Source organism: Mandrillus leucophaeus, unplaced genomic scaffold, assembly GCF_000951045.1.
Source record: "Mandrillus leucophaeus isolate KB7577 unplaced genomic scaffold, Mleu.le_1.0 Scaffold266, whole genome shotgun sequence".
In the NCBI taxonomy this organism is placed as follows: domain Eukaryota; kingdom Metazoa; phylum Chordata; class Mammalia; order Primates; family Cercopithecidae; genus Mandrillus; species Mandrillus leucophaeus.
In genome coordinates, this window is record NW_012102765.1 from 793,001 (window position 1) to 793,892 (window position 892).

An 892-nucleotide genomic window follows, 5' to 3' on the forward strand; every position below is an offset into this window, starting at 1 on the left:
CCGAGAACGGACAAAGGGGCCTGCTTGTGCAGTACAAGTATTTTTAAAGGTTAAACAAATTAAGTACATAAGGTCAGTTTTACCTAATGTAATAATAACGAACCAAAGTTTACAACAGGGAAGAAATGCAAAGCACCAGCTGTCCCCGCCACCCCTGCCCGGTCTCCAAGGAGACGCTGGAGAGCGCCACGGGGGCCGCGGGAGTCTGACGTCACAGGAACTGGGGGCGGTGGTGGCCCGCACACCCTATTGCGCATGCTCCCGCCTCCCCGGCGCGGCCTGGCACAGTGATGTTGTGCTCACACAAACAGGTGTGCACTTAATGGACTAAACTAGTTCAGCTGACATGTCGTCTTCATTAGGAACAGTGTGGAGACTGAAAAACTAATTTAGCCTAGAGCAGCTATTCAATTGTAAAGTCTCCTTTCTCAAATATTGATTTACTATGTGAGGAAATATTTACTTTGTATAGAAGTGTGTGGAATGGACGACGGGGTTGACCTACATATGTGGTTTGGTCCACACATATCCTCATTACAGAGGGCATAATGAAGATAGAGGTGGTTCGGCACCATAGGAAAGGGAAAAAAGAAAAAAAAAAAAAAGACGGTAGAGGTGGCCTCCCAAGCATCCACTCTCACTCGTCTTGTTAGTGATTCACAAGTTGTTGTTATTGTTGTCATTCACTGTTCTGCACACCTTTCCACAGAGCCTATGTGCTTTGAAAGAATATGTCTGTACTCCGGATAGAAGTGGAGCACATGGGGCCAGGTGCAGTGGCTCACGCCTGTAATCCCAACACTTTGGGAGGCCGAGGCGGGCGGATCACAAGGTCAGGAGTTCGAGATCAGCCTGGCCAATATGGTGAAACCCCGTCTCTACTAAAAATACA